The following is a 26509-nucleotide window of genomic DNA, read 5'->3' as shown; positions in this document are numbered from 1 at the left end:
TACATTATATTTATAAGGGATACTGATCTGGAATTTCCTTTTCTTTTGATGTGGTTGTCTTACAATGTTTTTGTATCAGAGTAATGATGGCCTTAGAACACGAGTTGTGTATATTTTTTATTTTCTTGAATAGTTTGTGTAAATTTTGTATTATTTACTCCTAAACTATTTAGTAGAGCCCAGATGTCCATCAACATATGAATGGATAAAGAAGATGTGGTATATATACACTATGGAATATTACTCAGTCATCAAAAAGAATAAAATCTTGGCATTTACAATAACATGGATAGAACTAGAGAGTGTTATGTCAGGCAAAATGAGTCAGAGAAAGACAAATACTCTATGGTTTCACTCATATATGGGATTTTAGAAACAAAACATAACACAGGGGAAGGGAAGGAAAAATAAATACGATGAAAATTGAGAGAGAAGCAAATCTTAAGAGATACTGAACTCTAGGAAACAGACTGAGGGTTGCTAGAGTGGAGGTGGTGGGAGGAAGGGATAATTGGGTGATGGGCATTAAGGAGGGCACTGGATGTAATGAGCATTGGGTGTTATATGCAACTGATGAATCACTAAATTCTACCACTGAAACTAATAAGAAAAATAAATAGATGCCAAAATCCCCCTATTTAGTAGAATTCACTAACCATCAGGGCCTGGAGTTTGCTTTATAGGAAATTTTTAATTATGCATCAATTCTTTTAATAGGTGGAGGACAATTCATGTTATTTATTTCTTCTTGAGTGAGTTTTGTAATTGATGCCACTCAATTTTTCCATCTTATCTAAGTTGTGAGATTTGTTGGCATAAGACTTTTTTGGCATGAGATTTTTAATATATACAAAATACTTAGTCATATCATTTCTTTCAATTCTGATATTAATAATTTGTGTCATAATTTTTGCTTCCTGATTAGTCTAACTAGAGGTTTATCAATTTTGTTAATATTCCTAAAGAAATAGCTTTTGTTTTCTTTGGTTTTCTTTATTGTTTTTTTGTTTTCTGTTTTCTTTTTCACTGATTTTCACTCTGATTTTTATTATTTTTTCTATTGATTGCACTTAACTTACTCTTAATTTTCTATTTTCTTAAGGTTTCACTTTAAATTGAAGTTATTGATTTGAAAACTTTTTTTTTCCTTTTTAAATATAGGCATTTCTTAACCTGTAGTTTGCTTTAGTAGGATCTTACAGGTTTTTATACGTGTGCTTTTATTTTTATTAAGTTATTTAGAAGTATGTTATTTGTTTTCAAATATTGGGATATTTTCAGAAAATTTTCTGTTAATAGTATCTAATTTAATTTCATTAGTCATAAAACATGTTTTTATGTTTATTTTTATTTATTTATTTATTTTTTTAAAACATGTTTTTTAAAACTCGAATCCCTTTTAACTTACTGAGACTTGTTTGTTTTGTGAGTCATGATATGATTTTTCTTTTAAATGTTCTGTGAACAATGGAAAATAATGCATGTTCTATTGTTGTAGGTTAGAGTATTTTATGTGTCATTTAAATCAAGTTGCTTCAGAGTGATGCTGAAGTTTCGATATCCTTACGTGTTTCCTCTTGTCTGTTAATTATTTTTATTACTGAGAAAGAGATATTAAACCTCCAAAAACTATAAATTTATTTTTTCTTGAAATTCTATTTGTTGTTTTTGCTTTATATATTCTGACGCTTTGTTATTAAGTATATAAATATTTAGTATTGTTATGCACACTTGATTCATCATAAAATTAAATTCTTTATCCCTACTAATAGGGAAGTTCACTTGTTTTGAAATATACTTTGGGGGCACGTGGGTAGCTCAGTGGTTGAACATCTGCCTTTGGCTCAGGCCATGATACCAGGGTCCTGGGATCATGTCCCACATCAGGCTCCCTCTGTCTGTAACTCTGCTTCTCTGTGTCTCCCATGAATTAATAAATAAAATATTTTAAAAAATAAAAGAAAAACAAAAGAAATATACTTTGTCTGACATTAACAAAGGCAGTCTAACTTTTTAAACTCGTGTTTGAATGCTATTTATTTTTCCATCATCTTACACTTAATGTGTTGACCTTTATATTTAATACAGATTAATTCTTTAACTGTCATGTACTTGGTTCTTGCCTTGTAATCCAATCTGGCAATCTCTATCCTTTAGTTGGGGTGTGTAGACCATGTTTAATGTGATTTTTTTTAAAGATTTATTTATTTATTTATTTATTTATTTATTTATTTATTTATTTGACAGAGGGGAGAAAACATGCATGTGAGCAGGGGAAGGGGAAGAGGGAGAGGGAGATATAATCCCAAACTGGTACCCCACTGAGTTTAGAGCCAAATGCGGGGCTCAATCCCAGGACCCCAAAATCATGACCTGTGCTGAAATCAAGAGCTGAAGGCTCAGCTGACTGAGCCACTCAGGTGCCCCAATACAATTATTGATATGACAAAGTTTAATTATTATTTTGTTATTTGCTTTTTATTTGTCCCATTCTTTTCTTTCTTTTTCTCTTTTCTGCCTTTCTTAGGATAGCATTTTATCTCCATTCTATCTCCTTTGTTGGTTTTTAGGCTGTAACTCTTTGTTTAGTTATTTTAGTGATTGTCTTAGATTTTGTTATACTTCTTCAACTTACCACACAGTTTTATTCTCAAATGATATTATATCACTTCACATGCAGGATAAAAACATTACCATAGTACACCTCAACTTCTTTCCTCTAAGATTAATGTTTCTATTTTTTGTCATACATTTTATGTTTACATATGTTACAAACTCTGCACTACATTGTTATTATTTTGTTTAGAAAGCCAATTGTTAAGTAAATAAGTAGTAAGCCTTTGAGTATAGTTATGAATATTTCTATTAAAAATAATATGAAAATAATCTTTAATATTCATCCAGTGCTCATTGTTCCCTTATGTAGGTCCACATTTCTATCTGGAGTAATTTTCTCTCTTCCTGAAGAATTTTTTAACATTTCTTGTAGTGCAGATCTTCTGAAGATGAATTCCTTCACCTTCTGTATGTCTGAAAAGTCCTTATTTCATCTTTATTTTTGCAAGGTATTTTTGCTGGATATAGGATACTAGGTTGACAATTTCTTTTCTTTCAGTGATTTAAAGATGATGCACTTGCTTGTCCTGTTTCTGATGAAATATCTTATCCTTAACATTGTTTCTCTGTATATAACATATCTTCTTTCCTGGGGCTACTATTAAGATTTTTGCTTATTAACGATTTTAGTGAGTTTATTATGTGCCTTACTGTTGTGTGTGTGTGTGTGTGTGTGTGTGTGTGTGTGTGTGTGTTTCTTCTGCTTGGGATTTGTTTAGATTCTCCCATCTGGGATTATACAGTTTTCATCAAGTTTGCAAATATTTCCTCAATTAAAAAAAAAATTTCCTGTTTGTCTCTCCTCTTGTTTAGGGGACTCGATATTAGGCTACTTGAAATTGTACCTATATTCATTGACATTCTTGTCATTTTTAGAATTTCTTTAAAAACATTCTGTGTTTTTTATTTTAAGTAGTTTCTTTTAGTTCAGATTCCAGTTAGTTAACATACAGTGTAATATTTCAGGTATATAACATAGTGATTTTCACTTCTATACAACAGCCCGTGCTCATCACAACAAATACACTATTATTATATTTTAAGATGACTTGCTTATACAATATGTAATCAGTCATTAATATTATCCAGTGTTCATTTGGTTTAACATTAGACATTGTAATTTCAATGCCTAAAGGTTTTACTGTGTCTTCCTAAATATTCCATGTGTCTTCTTTAACTATTTAAACATATGAAGCACTGTCATTATAACTATTTTAATATCTTTGAAAATTTAAACATCTGGATCAGTTTTGGGTCTGTTTTTGATTTATTGATTTTTCTTTTCACCATAGTCTTGTTTACCTTCTTTTAGTACCTGGTAATTCTCTATTGGATGCTGGATATTTTTGTATATAAATATTCTTGGCCTTTGCTCTGAGATGCAGTTTATTTACTTGAAAACTTTTGCTTTTTAAGGTTTGTTAGGTGTTCCAGAGTAGTGTTTAGTGTTTAGTCAAAGGGTAATTATTTCCCACTAGTAAGGTAAGATCTTTCTAAATTCTTAAACCAATTCTCCCTGAATGAGGAGGTGTTCCAGTCTGCTAGAGGGAGCAGGTACTAATTTTAGACCTATAAAAGCTGTTTTATCTAGATTTTTCAGGTGTTTCCCCCTATCTCTAGATAGTTTCCTCATATTATGTGCCAATCACTATTCTGCTGGAAACTCAAAGGAGATAGGGTGCAGATCTCTGGAAATTATTCTGTATAGCTCTCTCCTCTCCATTATTCTGTCCTACAAACTCTAGCTGCCTTAGTCTCTCTCAACTTAAGGAGTCTGCTATACTCCACCGAAGTTATTTCTTCCTGTGCCACAGCCTGGAAATTTTTTCAAGGCAGCAAACAAGGGTAGTGTTATGGCTCAACCTTGTTTCCTGTCTCTCAGGAATCACTGTCCTTGGTGAAAACTATTGTTTTATGTCTTTGACCTTTTTTTTTTTTTTTTTCAGATAAGAGGGTTCCTGTTACTCTGTGCTTCTTAGGATGGAAGTTATTATAATTGCTATTCAAAAAAAAAAAGATTTAAAAATGCTATTTTCCAGGGAAAGTTCCAAACATTCCTTAAGCATTACATCAAATGATAACTAGAATTTGATATCTAATCAATTTAGATATGTTAACAATCAGAGCTAGGTGTGGTTAAATCAAATCTTCTCTATGATCTATTCCTATGAATTCCTCAGATGATGACTTGAATGTTAACTTGGCATAGACAAATAACAAGGAAGTAATTTATATTAATTTTTAAGCTAGAAGAATTGACTGGTTTGATTGAGCCACTGGTTAATTCTTTGACTGCCTATTGGTCATTTCAGTCCAGTTTATGTGACAAAAAAATGTAGAGCTTGGTGAAGCATGAAGAATTATCAAAAGTAGTATAATTAATGGAGGCTCAAACAATTATGAGTCTGAATCATTCTTTTTATTTCTTTTCCTGAGGAAACTTAAAGTATTATTTTTTGTTTAGTCATTTTCTTAAAAGTTAAAATTTACTTCAGGGTATATCTTTCATTGATGTCTTTATCTGCACTGTCTTTGCCAAACTAGGAATCATAATTACCTATGTAAACTGTGTCGCATTTTAATTAGCCAGCAACTATTCCAAGGATATTCCTTTCTGGATTATGACCTTCCTCATTACTTATCCTCAGGATCTCTCTGGAATGCTTCTCACTCTCTGCCACCGAGATGTTATTTATTCTTTGACAACGTGCTTGAACTTCTTATTAGGCCTATGCCCCAAGATGCTGCCTCCCTGAAAATACCCCATAGACTGTGATTCTCTCTTTCCTGCCCACAGACCTTAGCATTTCCATACCAAGATCAAGCCCTCTAAGGATAAGGGTGAGTGGAACATTGAATAAAGTTAAAAAAAAAATACTATCTATCAATGAGAACTTCTATATATAAGCAAAAAGAAACAGATGAGAATAAAATTAATCTTTGCTATATATACAATTTCTTAATTCTAATCAGCTTCAGATTTTATTTTTGTAAGCAAAATAAACTACTGTCAGAGAGTCTATTCTCATTGCAAAGTAAAACATTTCACAATGTCTGTGTACCAGAAAACCTCTCCCAACTGCACTTGTTACTGATTCCATTTGACAAGTGGCTGCTTCTCGATAATTACTGTACAAACCATTACTTCCAAAATAAATTAAACTCTCATCACTTTATCCTGCTCTTCTACATTCATTAATAAGTATCTTGTAAAATAGGTGGTTGCACCTGCATTAGTAAGTGCAGAAGCTTAGATTAAGAGATTGTGCTTTTGTATATCTTTTGTCTTTGAGAACTAAGTTCAATTTATTAAAACTCCCTGGACTTTTATTGGGTAGGAACAGGGTGGAGCCAAATCTGAAATTCAAAGGGGGATTTCTAATACATTTCTATCTAATGATTTTTTATTTAATTGATAAAATATATTTTTTTCCTTATAAGGCCAATTTCAGCAGTTAAAGAATCAGTTTTTCTGTGATACATAGGGTGCTTTACATTCTATTGATTTTCACTAAGTAGAAGATCTGCTCCTCCTGGAGAGACAGAGTATTCTTATATGGAGCTCAAAGGGAACTGAAATATGGCAACACTGGACAGACTTTTTTGTTTTGTTTTGTTTTGAAACCTGATCATAAGTCATCTTTGATAACTGGTATTTGTCTGATTTAATTATCAGTAAACCAATTTGAACATATCTTCAATTTCTTTTTACTTTAAAACATTTTCTGACAAATTTCCTTTTGCTTTAAAAGGTTTTCTGATGGTCTCAAATTGAGATAAACATTGTATAGTAAACATCTAATAGTAATAGTTGTTTTTCTGAATGGTAATGCCCTTCTTTTATCTTACAGTTTTTTACTGATGATAAAATACATATATATTTTTTACTGATGGTAAAAATATACATTACTGATCAACAAATAAAAAATTTCAAACCCTTCATTTATCATTCCCAAGTAATTATAACATATGATTGTTATTGTTCTAATATTGATCCATTTATTGACTCTTGGTATAATTGATCAATTAAGGCCTTCATTCAACAGTGAGTACCAGAGGGGTACTTGGTTTTGTGTTCAGTGTTATATTAAAGATGCTATTTTTACTTTTATTCTGATTTCAATGTATATATAAGTTAAAAGTGCAATATCTTCAGAGCATTATTGTGTAGAAATTCTATTTCTTCTCACTGCAGTTAACTCTCAATAAATATAAACTTTGATGGCAGCTCTTGATGTTGATTGACTATACATTTTATAACAAATACTAGATGTGCTTCCAAAAACTTACTTGAAGATACTGTCTTTGTTTTTAGCAATGTCCCAAATTTTCTCACCTTATTCTGTAAATAACCTTGCCTTCAGAGATTTTAGAATTACTACCATAAGACCCCAAAGCAAACAATTATTCTCCAAGACAGCTCTGATATGAGATATAATGTCTCAAAAGATTCTCTGACAAATAGCCAAACCAACTTGACAGTGTAAAATGAAGCACTTGTAGAAAAGCCTAGATTTTTCTTTAAAAAAATAAAATAAAATTGATTCTCTGCACAAAATTATTATTAGAAGGTAGGACACATATTTTCTGCATAAAATACTTGACAATAATTATTTGTGAGCTCCTAGATAGCCTTGGGTTACTTCATTTCCCCCACCTTACATAAAGAAAGTGTTCAGAGATATTTATCCACTTATTTGTGGTCACCCTATAATTTAAATATTAATGTCAAAACTCAAAATTTCTGACTCTCCAAGATTGTCAGATATTGGAAAATAATGTCAATACTTCTCAGTTTTCTTCTATAAATAATGTCAGTGTTCATACATTTTTACCCAAACCTTTTATTTCTTTCCATATTCTACAACTTTGGTCTTCTTTACTTATTTCAGTTTCTAATACTATATTTTGTATCTGAGATAATTCCTTTCTAATCTGTTTCTTGACATTTCCTATCCATTTCATCTTACTAGTAACCAAAATAGAATAACTTCTCCACTGAAAATACAAATGAAGTGCAATTTCTAAAATTCTCATGATATTCATTTGGAAAAGTGGATTATTGGTGTTTATGTTTTCCCTTTCCACAGTATGACATTATAGTTCAGAATACCCTCTACATCAGACATAAAAAAGAACAAAGGGAAAGCTACCAGCCAGTCATTGAGAAATCAATCAAATTCAAATACAACTAGAACCTTTAAGGAAATTTGTCAGATAACAAATTCTTTAAAGAGAATGTGTAAGTCATATTTATGTCGGTCAAGTCATATTGGAGCTTTAAGAGCAGAGAACAATAAATAAATTAAATCCTTTGCATTGGGAATAATTAATGCCATACTTAATCAGTTTTGAAAGTTCAGGGAAACTTAGGCTTTCAAGAAATTGAAAGGTAATCTAGTAGAGAGTCTATTTCAATGATTTTACAAGCCAGATATTTTGAACTTCTCTAATGTTTAGAAGATTTATCCTTATTTCAAGTGAAAAATATCCCTTTTATAATGTCTTCTTCTAGGTCCAGGAACTTTATTCTAAAGCAATGTAGAAGATTTGCCACCTACTCACCATTAAAATAAATTAGGATAAATGTTATATCTACATGAATTTGTTTCCTTCACACTAAATAACTTTAATTTCTTCAACAGAGTTAATGACCATTTTCCGTGCCCTTTTCCATCATGATGATGTCTTGAGTTTGTCAGTTCCTTCGGAAAATGTGGCACCCAGTTCTCCTGTAATGGTGTGGACATTGATGAATAAAGATAATTACATCGTATGATTAATACAAAATACTTCCTTAAATTCATTGTAAAGATTTGTTGTTGGCTTAATTAAATTTGTGGTAAATGAAATGAATACTTTTTAAAATAAACTCAGTTTTTCTTAGCTCTAAAATAAGGATGCTGAAGAAATAGTATATAAGATCTTTTCTAATTCTAAAATTTTTGGAGCCAATTTGCTAGCAATCACCTCTGTTGTCTATACACTTCCTAACAAAAATTTCTGTGTTTTCAACCTAAATGACAATAAAAATATAGAACAAAATAAACCCGTATGTGGCAAATATTAGAGACTTTATTAGCGTGAAGCCCATTCGTTAGTAAATGATATGAGATATAATCCAACCAACCACTGAAACACCTATCATCCTCATGCTCCCTGAGTGCTAAGTGCATTCATTTGGAGTCATCACAGTCACACTATAAAACAGATAATATTTTTCCACTTTAAAAGTTAGGAAATTGAAACACAGAAATAGTTACTTTCTCAAATCACATGACCTGTAAAGTGTAAAAACAGAGTTAAAATCTGGGTCTTCAGCAATTGCACTACTGGGGATTTACACCAAAGATGCAGATGCAGTGAAACACCGGGACACCTGCACCCCGATGTTTCTAGCAGCAATGTCCACAGTAGCCAAACTGTGGAAGGAGCCTCGGTGTCCATCGACAGATGAATGGATAAAGAAGCTGTGGTTTATGTATACAATGGAATATTACTCAGCCATTAGAAACGACAAATACCCACCATTTGCTTCAACATGGATGGAACTAGAGGGTATTATGCTCAGTGATGTATGTCAATCGGAGAAGGACAAACATTATATGGTTTTATTCATTCAGGGAATATAAAAAAATAGTGAAAGGGATTAAAGGAGAAAAGAGAGAAAATGAGTGGGAAATATCAGTGAGGGAGACAGAACATGAGAGGCTCCTAACTCTGGGAAATGAACAAGGGGTAGTGGAAGGGGAGGTGGACGGGGGACTGGGTGATGGGCACTGAGGGGGGCACTTGATGGGTTGAGCACTGAGTGTTATACTATATGTTGGCAAACCGAACTCCAATAAAAAAAATAAAATAAATAAAATAAAATCTGATTCTAGTATCACTACACAAAATTAAGATGTATTTTGTCTATGGCTTTCAAATTTAGTAACCCCAAATCAAAATCAAAATAATAAACTGAATCTTCTTTGATCTGTCTTGCTCTTAGGAATTTATTATAGCTTTTCCTTTTAAAGTCATTCCTCTGATTATCTCTGATATATTATTTTTGTACTTTATACTATAGATTTTGTACTTTATACTATAGATGTGTGTACATTTGTCTAAATATCCTTACTGTAATGTATACCCCTCAAAGGCAGAGACTATATTTTAATTATCATGATGTCCATAAAAAGATCTAACTCAGCTTTTACACAGAGCAGACATTTCATAAATATTTCTTGAAATGAATTGAATTGAATTAAGATGAATTGAGCACCATTCACACATTTTACAGCCTTTAAGCTTTAAGTCTGAGTGATGCATTGAATTGTTAGAGGTGTCTTTAGGAGATTAAGCAGAAATTAACTTCTTAATTTTTTGATCATGGACAAAATAGTAATATCATAATAATTATAGGACATCGTTTGGAAATCACTGCAGTATGTAATTTGTCTAATTTATTTGTATAAACACGTGTTTATTAAGCATACGTAATTTCTATTATTATTATTATTATATTTTGCCATCTGTCTTTTAAGTTTCTGAGAATATTGATGGACAACATAAGAGATCAACTTCTGAAAGCTTGAAACAATCTTTTTCCTTAATCTAGTTATGTTTTATAGATCAAGGGGGACTACTGGGCACTTTAGGATCCATTTTGCATTAATTTCATTAACACCACCAAAAACATTTATTGAGTATCCCATATATACCATGTACTGTGCCACCAACTCGTGCAATGTACTGTAATGATAATGCATTCTTTCTCCCAAACAGCTGCTAGTTTAGTGGATGTTATGGACTGAATGTGTCCCCACCCCAAGTTCATATATTGAAATCCTAACCCACAATGTCATATTAGGATGTAGGGCCTATGGAGGTAAGTAGATTGATCATAAGGGTGGAACTGCCATGAATGGGATTTGTGTTTGTGTAAGAAGAGACATGAGAGTTTGCTCTGGCTCTCTTTGTTCTCCATGTAAGGATACAATAAAAAGTTGACAAGCTATAACTAGGAAGAGGGCTCTCACCAGACACCATATTAACCAGCACCTCAATCTTAGACTTGTCAGCTTCCAGAACTATAAGAAATAAATTTTTCACTGATAGCTACTGAGCTTATTGTATTTTGTTATAGCAGCCTGAGTTAATTAAGACAGTGGGGGAAACAGATGCGATAGCAACTAAAAGTGTTTATTAGCCCTCAAAAAGTGCACTTCCACCAGCCTGGATGGATCTGGAAAATCTTTCTGAAGGATGACTTAGCTCTCCTAAAATTTGATGGGAGTTAGTCAAGTCAAGGTCATGTCAGAGAAGGGAACCTTTTGGGCAGAGAGAATAAGAGGAGCAAATACTTGGTGGAATAATAAAATGGAAAGAAAGTAAAAGCTGATGAATCATGAAATGCCTGGGATGGGGTACTTGGAAAAGAGGCTGGAGAGGTGGGCAGAAGTCATACTAAAGGGAAACCTACACATCAGGTGGAAGAGCTTTGATGCTGTCATTGAGGTATGTCAAGGAAAAGAAGGCCATGTTTAAGTTTTCCCTGTAAAGGGTTGCTATCTTGCCCCAGTAAAGAGAAGATAAGGGCTTGAATTTAGATAGCTAAAGCAATGGTAGAGAGGATGGTACAGATGGAAAAAAAAAATTAACAAGACCTGGTGGGTAATTGGCAAGGGGGAATAGGGATATATAAAAGAATTAAGGTTTAAGCCGACAATAACTTTGAGTTCATTTTTCCTTATGCTGAAAGAATGAGTCCTGGCTGGGAACACTGGCCAAGAATCTCAGTACATAAGTAGTACTTAAAACCAGGAGCTTTAAGAGCTCACCTAGAGGGAGAGTGTACAGAGTAGATTCCTCGGTGGGCTAAGAGTGGGGTCCCAAGGAATATTATCAACTGAAGGACAGTGTCAAGAAGAGAAGTCCTAAAGAGGCAGAGAAAGAAATGTCAGGCCTATAAAAGAACATTGATCAGAATGTGATAGATGTTTCTAATTGTCCCCAGCTAGACTCTAAGACCTGACCTTTTCTGCTCACCTGCCTGTAGCCACCAACCTTTGCTCTACATTTTCCCTTAAGCTCTTCTTTCCAGCTTATCTCTTAACTCAGGCAAAAGATCCAAAGGGCATAATATCCTGTGATGAAAACCAAAACTACCCCTCAAGCAACAGTGACTGTTTGGACAGAGAACTGGAGACCCAGACCACCCAGACAAGTTCAAACTTAACCCCTGACCTCATGCCTGTGCAAATGGACCATAGAGTGACCCACAGAGTAACCCACGAGGAGCTCAAACCTCCTTTATATAATATACAATGTATGTCTAGGCATGTTTCCTTAAGGCACATGCGCCACCTTATGCCCGCCTCTCATTACAATGACAAAGCTCTCCTACCTATTCATTCTAATCCTAGATAAAAGGTATTCCCCTCTGATCTTATTTCCTGCAAGTAAAGTTACCTTTGTCCGACAACTCACTCCACTAGTCTCTGACACACCAAGGAGCAAACTCATGACTGAATGATCCAGAGTATTGGATGCTTGTTCATTTTTCTTTTTAAAGATTTTATTCATTTATTTGAGAGAGAGAGAGTGAACATGAGCGGGGAGGAGGGGAGGCAGAGGGAGAGGGAGGAGCAGACTCCCAGGTGAGCAGGGAACCTGATGTGGGGCTCAATCCCAGGAGCCTGGGATCATGACCTGAGCCAAAGGCTTAACTGACTGAACTACCCAGGTGCCCACCCAGGTTTGTTCATGTTGTGTAGAAGAAGAAGAAGAATCAGAAGATAAGTAGGAGAAGAAGGAAAAGAGAAGGAGACAAAGGACAAATTGCAATTCGTGTTAATAATTTTGATCTGTGCAGTCAATTCTGTGAAGTGCTTTATATGCATCATGTCATCCAGTCTTCCAAACAACTACATAAGACAATTACTTTTTTATTTTTTATTTTTTATTTATTTATTTATGATAGTCACACAGAGAGAGAGAGAGAGAGGCAGAGACACAGGCAGAGGGAGAAGCAGGCTCCATGCACCGGGAGCCCGACGTGGGATTCGATCCCGGGTCTCCAGGATCGCGCCCTGGGCCAAAGGTAGGCGCCAAACTGCTGCGCCACCCAGGGATCCCGACAATTACTTTTATAGTAAAATTCCACAGTACCACAAATTCTTAATAATATCATTGGCAGTTGCTACTCAGACCTCAGGTATTCCCGGCCAGTTAGCGGCTTTGGCTCAGCAGCCACTTTATAAACTTTGTAAGAGGATACATGACTGATTTTTTGGATCCCACTTACAGAATTATGACAGGGTTAGCTATGTTATCCCCATTTACCAATGAGAGGACTATGGTTGAAGGAGATTAGATGATTCATTTATTACAGTCATGAGAACACCAAGGGGGCATTATTTTCATGAGATCCCACTTTTATGGTTAATTTGATGTGTCAGCTTAACTGGGCCACAGGGCACCCAGATACTTGATTACACATTATTCTGAGTGTGTCTGTGAGGGTGTTTCTGGCTGTGATTAACCTTTCTATTGGTAGCCTAAGTAAAGCAGATTGTCCTCCCCAGTGTGTGTAGACCACACCCAATCCACTACAGGCCTACATGGAGCAAAAAAGCTGAAGAAGGGAGAATTTACCCCCTGCCTGAGTGTCTTCAAGTTGAGACAATGGTCTGCTGCCTTGGGCTCAGACTCAGACTGGAACTTCAACCATTACTCTCCCGTTTCTCAGGCCTTTTCAACCTGGTCTTGAACTATACCTTCAGCTCTCCTCAGTCTACAGCCTGTAGATCTTGGGACTGCCTGGCTTCTGTAATCCCATAAGCCAATTCTTTAGAATAAATCTCCCTCTCTACACACGCACAGATGTATATTGAATCTGTTTCTCTAGAGAACCCTGATTAATATACCCACCCACCTCCACTTACCAGCCAAACTCCAAATTAGCCTACTAAAAGGCACACTGCTTGCTATTTAAATGCAGCTTCAAAAGCCCTTCTGCACAAAAATTCTGGAGTTGTCACTGGTCACAAGAACTGTGTTAATTAGCGTATAACAGTATCATGAACTTGAGAATACTTTATATTCCTTAAATACAGAATTAATTATTCTTTAAATATCCTACTTAATCTGATTCTGCTTCGTGCTGTGTATTCCCTAAATGCAAAATGGGAAAGTTTCTCTTTTTGATTCCTCTTAGATATTGCACTGACAAATAGGGGAACTTCACAACATCAGCCTTAGAATTCCCCAGAAACTCTTTATCAGCTCATCTTTACTCAGAGGCAGAAAAAAGTGACCTATTTGTTAAGTCTATTGTTCATTTTCATACATGTAGCACTAATTAACATTAAAAAAGCTCCACCTCCCTCCTTATAACCTTGATAAAAAACTGGATATTAAATTAACATAGCTTGGCTCCAGCTTCAGGACAGAAATTATGCCATCAATGCTCAAGACATTTCGAAAGGGAAGATATGCTAAAGTATCTGTAAGTCATCCATCATTTGAAGTTAACAGTATAATGTTGAGTTTTTATAAGGTAACTTATAAATAAGCACATTAAAAGGAGATATTCACAAACCAAATTGCCCTTCATGAGATCACATGTCGTGTCTTATATATTATATATCCCTCCATATGCCAAAAGACCTTGGTTGGAGATATCCTAACTAGAAGACTGATTTGGGGGGGCCATTTATCATATGATAATTTTTCCTTCACCAGAAAGAGATGAGGTAGATAAACTGATTGTGGGGCTTCTACAGTATAGTTCTTTGAGAACCTGATGATTCATTAAAAATGTACCAAAGGAAGGTATGCATATAAGGAGTGTTTTACAAAATCCATATATTTTAAATTTTAGCATGGAGAAATTATGCATACAATATACTTGGTGGTAATTCTATTAGAAGATGAATGAAGCATGCTTCTTAGTCCTCTAAATAAGGGAAAAAGTTATAATTAGATGTCATCACTATCAATTTAATTAGGTTTTCAAAGAGGGGGTCAGTCCACCTTGCCTCTTGGAAGCAGACATCAGGTCATGCCATGGAACTTGGCCATGCCTGAACCTTTGATTGTGCATGTTCCTACCATAAAGGGAGATTTCAGCTGCCTACTTGTTAAAAACAAAAGAAACTTCATCAAAGAGAAATCTGAAGAGTAATATATGATTTTTATTTAAAAATTTTTTCAGAAAAGATAAAACGTTCTGTGTTGAAAACCTTCTGAATGATTTCTAACACTTGGATTTCTGAATTTTTCATTTCATAGCTTATAACTAAGGAATTCATAAATTTAGGTACAGAGAGTAAAAGGTAATATCTATTTGTTGGTGGAGGTACCTGAAATACCATGATGATTAAACCAAGCTTTGCACAAACTGACCTCTTCAGATTTGATGAACAAAACTTCCTCTTATGATGGAAAAACAAATTTTTTAATGAAAGCCAATGATGAGTGACCTTAATATCTACTGATATGTGGCTCAAGAAATAGGTGCTCATACCGCCTAAATATAAATCAAGAAATAGTTTATTGCAGGGTGGGTGCAACTGTCTGGGTGGCTCAGTGATTGAGCATCTGCCTTTGGCTCAGGTCATGATCCCAGGGATCCCTGGGATCAAGTCCCACATTGGGCTCCCCAACGGGAGTCTGCTTTTCCTTCTGCTTATGTCTCTGTCTCTCTCTCTATGTCTCTCATTAATGAATAAATAAAATCTTTTTTTTAAAGAAGTAGTTTATTGCAAACTAATACTTAATAGGAATATAAATTAGAGAATCTGGGATTTTTCTACAACATGTCCAAGATTTCATTTGACATTTAATGTAACCATTAGATGGCTTTCAATACTATTAGGAAATTTCATCTATACCTGGAAGATTTCTCTTTGTTTTCAACCAGCAGTTATCCATTATTTTAGGATTAAGAACCTGCTATACCATAGTTCCCCCTTATTCATGGGAGTTGTGTTCCAAGATCTCCAGTGGATGCCTGACACCTCACAGAATACCAAACCCTCTATGTACTATGGTTTTCTATATTATGTGCCCATTATGAAGTTTATTTTGTAAATTAAACACAGTAAGAGATTAACGACAATAACTAATAATAAAATAGAATAGTTGTAACAATATACTGTAATACAAATTATGTGAATGTAGTCTTTCTCTCCCAAAATATCTTACCGTACTGTAATCATTCTTCTTTTGATGCTGTGAGAAAATACGTGATGAGATGAAGTGAGGTGAAGGGCAGAGGCATCGTGACCTAGCTTTAGGCTGCTATTGACCTTCTGATGGTACTGTAGAAGGGAGATCATTTGTTCTCACGGTAGACAACAGGTAACTGAAACATGGGAAGTTAAGACCATGGATAAGGGGTAAATACTGTATTCAAGAAATTCAGACTGAAGTGGATCATCATCTTCCTTTGGTTCACTTTGATTCAGCGAATGCTGACCGAACATCAGCTGTGCCATGGGATCTGTGTGGAAACAAGGGCATTGAGCTGTTGTCCAGGCTTTCCTCAGCTTAGTGCAAGAGAGATAAACCTATGTTCCACCATCACGAATGTGCATTTAAGAAAAACACTCTGGGCACAAAGAAAGAACAAATGCCTCTGCTTCTGTCTGACCTGGATTTAAAATAATGAGTAGGATTTTACCAATTCTCCTACTCTTCTCCCACAAGCCTTCTTCCAGCCCATTCTTTTCACAGTCAGGTTGCATTTTATGAGTACATATCAGATTATGCTTTTCCCTTCCTTACAGGCTGGCACTGACTAATGGCTTTCCACTCACTTAGCATAAGGTCCAGGGTCTTCTTCATGGGGAGCGAGTCCCTCCATGATCTGGCTTTGGCCCCTCCAGCCTCATCTCCCTTCACTGTTTGTCCACTTCAGCCAGGCTCGATTCTCTGCTCTTCAGATTTGAAGCCCAAACCCACAGCAGACACTGACATCTGCTGTTCCCACTAGATGGAAACCCTGCCGCCATATCTTTTAATAGATGAGTTCTTCTCATTCAGGTCACAGCATAAATGCCACCTGCTCAGACAGGCCCTTCTGGTCTTTGCTGTTGAAACTCTCTAAAGTACCACCCTGTTGTTTTATTTTTTTTTCATTCTAGCATTATCTGAAAATATTGTACTTATTTATTTTATGGTCGATCCTGCTGCAACCACTCCTTTGCCCATGAAATGTAACCTTCAGCAGAGAAGGAGCCCCATTTGTCATGTTTGCTACGTATTCCCATTTCTAGGACAGGGCCTCATATACCCCAGGAGCTCAAAAATCATTGTGGAACAAGTGAATTGCAATCAGTACATTTTCAGATTCTTTCTCCATTTTAAATAGTAGGGAAGAATTCGGTAGAGTTTTCTCTTTGTACAAATGGATATGCCAATTTATATTTTGGTGCAATTTTACCAACTTAATGATCAGTTTTCAAAAGAAGGCCAAGTTTAACATAATACAGAAAAGATAAAGAAAGTGTTCATGACATCTATTCCTCAGAGTCCTTGGCCAGTGCTGTTAGCCTCTCATGACACTAAATTCACAAATGTAAGAAAAATTAAAAATAAATTACCTCCTCCTCTTTTTATGTTTTCAACAGTACCATTGTCTTTGAGTGTTCCCCAAAGGGGGTACACGGGGTCAGTTTGCACATAACTAGCAAGGTTGAAACACTATTTCAGTTTTGTTGCAATGTTCCCTTTATGGGAAGGCTAACATTCCAATATTATTAAAAATGCAAACCAATAAGACATGAAATGGCTTGCTTATTGCTAACATTTATGCAAAACCACTTAAAATGTTAAAAATATTAATCTCCTACCCTATGTAGCAATTAATGCTACACAAATGACGACAATTGTTTTTTTCCACTGGAAAATCACCAGCAATCCACATTCTCTTCTTCTACTTAATTAACACAACTATATATATCCTTCAAAGTCACAGGAAACTGGTGTAATTTCTTTTGTAAATTCAACTACTCTCCAATGAAGAACAGATTGCTAAATTAAATGCAAGTAATTTGAAGCTTTAAAAAAATCAGGAATAGAGACATTCTTGCCCCTGTATAGTATAAGGTAATATAAAGGTCAGGGACAAAAAAGAAAAAGTAAGAATTCTTAGATCGGTATTTGATTCTCTGTTGAGATATTAGGTGTATTTTAAAGACAATTTGACAAGCAAACATAATGTGATATATAGTAATTATACTTCATAATCAGCCTCAACACTATTAACATAGGTATGTGCTGAACTGATTTGGAGTAAAGGATGTGTGTGTGTATGTGTGTGTGTGCAGAACAGCCCTGAAGTTTCTGAAAAGCTGAAGAAAATAAGGACTGGAGAAACAAAGTGGAAAATAATATTTGATTTTTTTCTACTTACTTGTTTTTATCTAGAGAAGATAAAAGAGAGGATAATGGGAAAATGGGAAAGGAGAAAGGCAGAAAAGTGGGAGCAGTGATGGGGATACACACACACACACACACACACACACACACACACACACCATCCTCATTATTTGTGGATTTTGCATTTGTGAATTCGCATATCCAGTAACATTTATTTATACTTTAGGCACTTTCATGATAATTCGTGGGCATGCACATGTGCAGAGCAGTGAAATGCTTACATTACTAGACACTCACATTCTCAGATGAGGCTCAATAAGGTGAAACTCTGCTTTCTTGCTTCAGCTCTCATTCTGTAAACAAGTGTCTTGTTTGTGATATATTTAGTGCTATGTTTTTGCATCTTTGTGCTTTTTGTTGGAGACTCTTTATGATGGTCCCAAAGCATAATATTGAAATGCCACAAGAGCATGAAGGCTATGATGTGCCTTACATAGAAAATATATGCATTAGATAAACTTCATCCAAGCATGAGTTATAATACTGTTGGCTGCTCGTTCAATGTTAATAAATCAACAATCTACATTAAATAAGGTATCTTTACGAGTAAAACTTATAAAACAAGTTTATGTGTTGATCTCTTGACAAAAATGTAACCAGAGGCTCACAGGAACCTAGCTCCATATTTCCCTTAGGAGCAATGATTCAGCAATGATTCAATTTGCTATTCAGTTTTGCAGTGGCTTTATAAACATGACTACTGAGAATGATCAGAATCATTGTGATTGTGTGGGCTCTCATACACTTGTGTATGTGTACAGTTGATTTTAATTATTTGCAGTAGCTGTGTTATATATGTATATAGAGAGACAGAGACAAAGTGATGGGGAAAAGAGATAGAACAAGAACATTATCTTATGTCTTGACTGAATGTTGATTGCTTATCTGGAGGATGATTAAAGTGAATAGATAAGAATATGATCAGATAAATCAGATGAACAGGTAAAAGTTTATTTTTTTAAGGATTTTATTATTTATTCATGAGAGACGGTGGGGGGGAGGGGTGGTCAGAGACATAGGCAGAAGGCGAAGCAGGCTCCATGCAGGAAGCCCCATATGGGACTCAATCCCAGGACTCTGGGATCACTCCCTGAGTCAAAGGCAGACACTCAACCGCTGAGCCACCCAGGCATCCCAAACAGATAACAGGTTAATTCAGAATGAAAAAAGATTCTGAAGTAATCACAGAAGGGAAGATGAAGAAGAAGAAGAAGAAGAAGATGGAGGAGGAGGAGGAAGAGGAGGAGGAGGAGGAGGAGGAACTTCAAGAGTATGCCCATCTAATTTCTTCATTATGCAGATGTAGGGATGTGGGAATGGGCATAATGGTCAATGGTAAGTCTCTGAAGCCTAATTTAAGTCTTTGCTTTCTTTCTTTTTTTTTTTAATAACTATTGTCATTTTATTTTATTTTTTAAATATTTTATTTATTTATGCATGAGAGACACAGAGAGAGAGAGAGAGAGAGACAGAGAGAGAGAGACAGAGAGGGGCAGAGACACAGGCAGAGGGAGAAGCGGGCTCCATGCAGGGAGCCCGATGTGGGACTCAATCCCGGGACTCCAGGATCACTCCCTGGGCCAAAGGCAGGCCCTAAACCGCTGAGCCACCCAGGGATTCCCCTAAGTCTTTGCTTTCACTCTCTTAACTTCTGTGGACCTCATTTTCTCATCCATAAGATGGGGATGATAATACATCTCACAGGCTTATAGTGAGAATTAAATAAGATAAGAAATAAAAAACTGTAGAACATATATGTCATATATTTAAGCATACAATTAATAATGTGATTAGGAGTAAGTAGACCCTCAGGCATACATTTACTTAGAAACTTCCAGTGGAAACCAGTCTCCATGTCCTCTTATCCTGTTTAGTGTTTTTCCATTGCACCATTCTAGGGCCATTGATGTACTAGTTGGGATGACTTACCTCTAGATGCTATAGTAATAGTTGGCATGGAGAGGTTTGTATTACCAAAATACGCTTTCATAGCATACAGAGTCAAAGGGAAAGAAATGTAAGCAGGTGGTTGAAAGAAAGAATAACATCTGTCTCAGTTTTCTTCTAAAAGAACATCATTACTAAAGAACAGAAGAAAACATGCTAGTTCTTACCCAGCCATCACTCTATCCTCTGTATTCATAAAATGAAATAATCTTTCATTCCCACCAGGAGAATAAAGCAAACTAGTGTAAAAAGGAAGAGGTTTGTCTTTTTTTTTCTTTTTTAATTAAAAAAAGAGAAAGAAATAACTGTATCCTAAATCCTCAGTTTCTTCATATAAAGCAGGAATAATAATACCTTCTTTATCAAACAATGTTAAAAATCCCTAGAAACTGTTTATGATAGGGTATCCCATCAAAGTGGAGATGGACGCTTATCTAAGGTAAAGTAAGTTAGGATTCAAGACAACTTATTTGGTCTCATTCTTCACTACTAAGGAAGCCATAGAATAAAATAAAATTGTAGTGCATTACCTTTTATATCATATGTACCTACATCGAAATTCTGTTCAAGATGTTATTAATAATAATAAAAGAATCTATTACTTCATATATCAGAGGGAACAATTCAGGATACAACTGCTATTTTAATATATTTATCCAATCCTTTTTATCAACATAAAAGACTGGTACAGAGCTGGTGAATGAAATCTACAGATTTTATAACTTTGCAGTTTGGATTAGACCAGATAACATTGAAGAGTACTTCAAAGAATGTTGCTTTCATTTTTTTTCCCACCCTCTCTCAAAGGAATTCTGGCAAAAGTTCATATTTTCATCTAGAGAAACTTACCATTTTTTTTTAAAAAAAATATTCTCTTTAAACCCGTTCAGTTATCTGCCCACATTGGTATTAAATATAAACTGTTTCATACGATTCTTGCTAGAAGCAAACGTGCCTGTAATATAACTCCCCATAAAGGATTCATTGAAAAAAAATGTAACTTATTGTACATTCTAAATCAAATAATGGTACATTTTAGCCATTTTTATTGCTTTTGACATCAGTATATTATCACAAGTAGGATATACTTATTCCTCAGAAGTTGACTAACAAATACCATTTGTTGGCGTTAATTTTTTAAAGTATTCCATCAAACAAAATAGCCTTGTTTTTCTTGTCTTTGCTATTGTTGCTGTTTTGTTTTTGTGTTTTAATTTCATAGTCCTGGAAACTGGGGCCCTGCCTGAAAGAGACAGGATTGCACCTCAGTCAGTTGCCCCAAGTGCATGCTATTATATATTTGAAAGTTCCATTGTAGCTAATGAACTCTGGGCCATAAAAATTCACCTCATTAAATTTCAAAAATATTACAAACAGGTAAAGAGATGCTAAATAAATCATCAGATTTACAAAATCTAAATGTTTATTTTTATCCATTTCTAGAGTAAGAGGAGGCATTCCTCACCATCAGAGTGTAGGGTTAATGTAAGAGAAGACCATTAAACTCCCATCATTTAAATATGATAACTGCCTCATGTGACTACATAATGTTTCAAAGCTATTTTTAAGCCATTTAAGCTTTTCAATTTACACTAAACATCCACCAAGAGATTTTTCTATTAAATTTAGTGCAATATTTTAAATGATCGGCACAACTCAATTTTAAATAAATTCTAGAGTAAAAGTAATTTCTAAAGACATAACTTACATAATTTTCCTCAATGCACCACTGGTTCTGAATAGTGGCTTTCAACTTCAAATCATTAAAAATCCTCTAGGATCCCCAGGCAGTTACACTTTGTATAAATCTAATGTATATTTTAAGGAGTTCATTTGTGCTAAAATGACAAAATAAGTTCCGTACGCTTACATATTTCGGGCTGCCCAAAATAATTTAAAATAGCAAGTATTTCACAAAGTGTTATGTAAACAACATGGAAAGCACAAGGCCATTTTCAAGTGAGTGTTAAAAATATTTCTGGCTCCCCATAACATTTTTTGATCCACCAAGAATAATCTACCGGCCAGGTTATTATTATGTGAACTAGTTAGCATCCTGGGACTTGGGAATCTGTGGCTGGGAACTGGGGAATTTCACCTGGAGAGAGGGATGACAACTGGGAATGATTGGCTGGCTCATCCTCGAAGACAGAAAACTGAGATAGATTACAATGAATCTATTGATAGCTTTTGTCTGTGGCAGACAGAAGCCTAAGGGAAGGGTGACTGCTCTCGCCTAGTGTCATGGGTGTCACATGATGGAAAGTTTTATGTTTGTTTCTGACATTAGGCAAACAAAAACCTTTTGAATGCTGAATTAGGCTCTTGTTTTGAGCCTGCAAGCTGCTACTCATTCCTATTGATGAGTACTGATCTGATTGCAGCCCTTTCATTTTTTCCGGTGTTAACTGTGTGGGGAATGTGGGTAGAAGGTCTGAGACAGGCCCACCGACCTTCTCCCCGCAGAGTTCACACAGCTTTTGGAGTTTCCTTTTTTGGTTGGGGGGGTGGGGGGAGGAGGAGGGTACGGGGTGTCTCAGGAGCGTACCAATCTCTTTGCTTAAATGAACAATATGAGTTAGGCCTTCTGAAACCAGTTTAGCAAAAGACCCTTTTTTCTTTTCCCTCTGGAGAAGGATATAACACTATCACCACGATTCAGCTTTGCTTGTCTGGGTCTGTGCAAATTGTGAGGGAAAGAGAGCTTTGAGGGAGCCCTTCCTGTTCCCTTTGGTCCTTGTGATCTGTACTCACTTGAGGTTCTGAGGTTCAAAATTCGATGACTTGGCAGGAAAAGATAAATTCGTTTTTTTAAAGGCCTGGTGAGGATTGTATTCTTGTTGAGGGAGTCATAGATTGGGAAAAACTGAAGCCATTTTTAAAGCCCTTATTATGGGAGACTTTTAAATGTATACATTCACTTTGAATTAAAAGAATCCAGAGAAATGAGAATAATTTCTGCTTTCTGTGGCCGGACTTTGAAGTGGAGAAATGTAGAACTAAAAGCAAATAGCATAACCTGTTTTAATCAAAAGGAGTCTAGCAAGAAACAATCAATTAAAGAACAGTCTGATTCTCTGCGACATCAATGTATGAAAATCTGTTAGACGCCAGATTGTGTCTCAAGACACATATGATGAACTGAACAAAATGACCTGCTAATAGCTTTTACGGGTAATAAATGCATCATGTTATTGGTAATTCTGCAGATGGTAAATCAAGCTAATATCGAAGTTGAAACAAGCTACTTGTTAAATATAGTTCAAAATGATCTTCTCAAAAACTGTTATTCAAAAACTGTATTGCACAGAAAAGAGAGATGATTACTCCTTATATTTCTAAGCATCTTAAATGGATAAACATCCCCATTCTGCCATGGAGGCATTTTAATTTTTAAATCCTTTGGAGAGAGCATGCCTGAAATATATTTAAGCTGAGAAACGCTATGTTTATTTAGATTATGAGCAGGAACTAAAATGTAAAACCTGTGCTGAAATTGAAGTGTGACTTTACTGCATACAATGCACATTAGATGCTAGTTCCAGTCAGCATTTGGAACACTGACCTGCAAATCTGAACATTTGAGCACAATGCATATTAACAGATTATGGAGGGATGGACATGCCATTCCTATTATTGACTATCTCGAATAGTTTCATTAGCCTAAAGAACACTTCAGCTTCAATTTTGTTGTTGTTGTTGTTGTTATAAGATCTAACGTAGACAGCAGCACAATTCTAGGAAAAGAGGAGACAGGACAGTGGTCCAAGGAATCACTCTTCTAGGAGAAAAAAAAAGAAAAAGAAAAAAGACCATGACTGCCCATGATCTACAAAGGGAAACTCAGTCAAATGAAAGGGAAAGTTGACCTCGTGGATGGTCAGGTCAGATCACTGAATCCCCAAATGGATCCTACCTACCGTTAAACAGGTTAAAGATTACCTCAAATCATTTCATTTGCCTATGTCATGGAAGTAAACTCGCCTATTTGTATTCACTTGGGATAAGATCAGTTTTAAATATGTATTTATTTGAAAGAAATGTCATTTCAGATATATAGATAGAAAATTTATAAGGTTTATTTTTAAATAAATGTAATTTAAGATATATCGTATTTTTCAGATATGTTTTCATATATATATGCATTCATGTATAAAAATATACATGTGTACATTTTATCATTTTATATTGTATTTTAGTTCTAGATTTACCTCTTACCTGGAACATTTTAAGGAAAAGTGATTAATGCGTTAAATTTCCAACTTTTTAACAGTAGCAAAATGTTAGCTAGTTATTAATTCTCTATGATATGACTTTGAGGACAGTGACAACAATCCTATCTTTTAACAGTGAAAAAAAAGGACAAAATATCACCTTGTTGGAGGAACAGATGTTTGCAATCCATTAACGTCCATTTATTCACTGCAGAATCAGAAATTTATAATAAGACTAATCCTAGGCCAAATTGTGAAGCTGGGACTGTTACAATCAGCAGTCTCCTGAATTCCCCGAACTAGTCCTCTTTGCAAAGATTCCTAATGTCTTCCCTGGCTCCCCACCTCTACATCCCCATTTATTTAATTTACTCAAGCACTGTAATAAAGGCATGAATGAGATAATATTTCTGCATTTTTCTAGAATGTTTCCAGTGTAAAGTAACAGCAAATACAACTGAAGGTAGCCTAATCCATAAAGACATGTATTATTTCCTGTAACAAAATGTTCAAATGTAGGTCACCTCTGAGATTCATTGGTCATAGGAACACTAGAAAGCCAGGATCTGTCTTGTGCTGTTCACCAAAACAATGCTAATGTGACAGATTATAAAATATATTTATTTATACATATTTTTATCTTTCTATACAGTTAAGAAATAATATTTCACTTATTTATCTTTTCATGACTAAACCGAATTTATTCCAGGAATATGCCTTTTTCAATTTATTTTTAATTTTTATTATTGAAGTATAGTTGACATAAAATGTTCTATTCATTTCAGGTGTACAACATAGTGATTAGAAAATTCATATATTACTTAGTGCTCACCATGGTATGTGTAGTTACTATCTGTTGCCATACAATGTTGTTACAATATTATTGAGTATATTCCCTGTTCTGTACTTGTCATCTCGTGACTTACTTATTTTACAACTGGAGGACTGTACCTCTCAATCTCGTTCACCTATTTTACCCATCCTCCTAACTCCCACAGTTTGTGCTCTGTATTTAAGAACCTGTTTTTGTTTTTTTAGATTCCACAAATAAGTGAAATCATGTGATATTTTTCCTTCTCTAACTTACTTTACTTAGTATAATCCCTTACAGGTCCATCCATGTTGTCACTAACAGCAAGATCTCATCCTTTTTTGTGGCTGTGTGTGTGTGTGTGTGTGTGTGTGAGGGGGTGTGTGCATACACAAGTGCTTACATATGTGTGCACTACATCTTCTTTATCCATTCATCCATCTATCAGTAGACACCTGGGCCACTTCCATATCCTAGTTATTGTAAATAATGCTACAGACAATATAGGGGTGCATATATCTTTTCCAATTTAGTGTTTTCATTTTGGGGGGTAAATACCCAGTAGTTGGAATTACTAGATTGTACAATAAAAGAAACCCTTTATTAGTCAAATGTACAAGGATGTAATTCTTTCTCACTTTTCTTAGGTCTAAGTGCTTTTCACCGTCTGGAAATATTCCAAGATAGAAGATCTGAGGCCACATATTTAATACATGTTAGTCTTTGGCTCTGTGATGCTAAATAGTTACCCTACTTATTTCTGCTGTGTTGAGGCAGAGTAGAGGTGCTGACAGAGTTGAGAAATTGTGGAATGGGAGGCAACACCCAAAACTGTAGGAACTCCGACATTTCTTCCTCCACAGTATATCTAGTAAAGAGTATTTCGAGGGGATAGCTCTGCAGTCAACTCTAACAAGAAAGAGTAAACCAAGAAGCAGTACGAGCATGGTCATGACATGGGGTTCTTATTTCTTAGGAAGGTTGGGTACCTGTAAATATTTGGCAGTCTTGGTTAGAAAAATACACTAAAAATGTCATGCAATTTATGTTGGACTCCTCACATGAACAACTGACTTTCTGGGATCATGAAGCATAATTAAATACTCCAGAGTATAAAATGCATACAGCATAAAAAAAGACTTCCAATAGCCAATGCAATCTTAAGAAAAAAATGACACAGTTGGAGGGATCATATTTCCGATGTTGAAACTATATTACAAAGTTATCATAAATGAAACAGTATGGTACTGGCATAAAAACAGACACATGGATCAATGGGACAAAATGGAAAGTAAGAAATAAACCCATGCTTACATGGTCAAATTGTTTTCTACAGAGGAATCAAGAATATACAATAGGATTGTCTCTTCAATAAATAATGTTGAGAAAACTGGATATTCACATGCTAAAACTAGACCCCCATCTTATACCATATACAGAAATCAAATCAAAATGGATTAAAGACTCAATGTAAGGCCTAAACTGTGAA

This window comes from Nyctereutes procyonoides, unplaced genomic scaffold, assembly GCF_905146905.1.
Source record: "Nyctereutes procyonoides isolate TBG_1078 unplaced genomic scaffold, NYPRO_anot_genome, whole genome shotgun sequence".
Lineage (NCBI taxonomy): Eukaryota > Metazoa > Chordata > Mammalia > Carnivora > Canidae > Nyctereutes > Nyctereutes procyonoides.
This window is presented reverse-complemented; position numbering follows the sequence as displayed.